Below are 678 nucleotides of genomic sequence, written 5' to 3'. Positions count from 1 at the left end.
GATGCATTCCTTAAGAGCTACGAGCACGTTTTCACCTTCGATACTGTGAAACAAATCTCTTTAACTGGAAGCTCATTGCTTTCCGTATTTTGAGACGGGCCAAAACAAGAAGCAATAAACACATGTTCAGTACAAGAGACATGTTTTACAGTAGTGAAGATGAACAAGTGCTCATAGCTGTTAAGCTTATGCACTTCAGAGCCCATGTTTACTGGACTTCTTTTCTTGTTTTGGTCCATACCAACGCTTCGAAAAACATGGAAAGCAAAGAGTTTCGAACAGAAGAGATCTGTTTCACACCATCGAAGATGAAGAAGTGCTCATAGCCCTTGAGGTATGGATTTTAGAGCCCATGTTTACTGGAATCTTTTGCATTCCTCCGACACCCTGTATACTCTGCGATTGATACAATTTTGGTTGACATAATTTAGGAGCTATAACCCAAATGGTATTACACCATAAACGTTTCCTGGTGCCCCATACCGGGCTCTGGTCTTACAAGTTTTCACGTCATAAACACGTGTGAGTAATTGGAGGAAGTGTAATGTGTGAAAGTAAAACGTCATGGATGAAGGACATCGTAAAAAAGTTTGACTGTATCTGAAAATGCAAGGGAAGGGGGGGCTTGGAATTTTCACACAGGGCGGCAAAATTCCTGGAGTCGGCCCGGCAAATGAG

This window comes from Schistocerca nitens, chromosome 7, assembly GCF_023898315.1.
Source record: "Schistocerca nitens isolate TAMUIC-IGC-003100 chromosome 7, iqSchNite1.1, whole genome shotgun sequence".
Taxonomy (NCBI): domain Eukaryota; kingdom Metazoa; phylum Arthropoda; class Insecta; order Orthoptera; family Acrididae; genus Schistocerca; species Schistocerca nitens.
The sequence above is the reverse complement of the archived record's forward strand: the minus strand, read 5'-3'. Positions refer to the sequence as shown.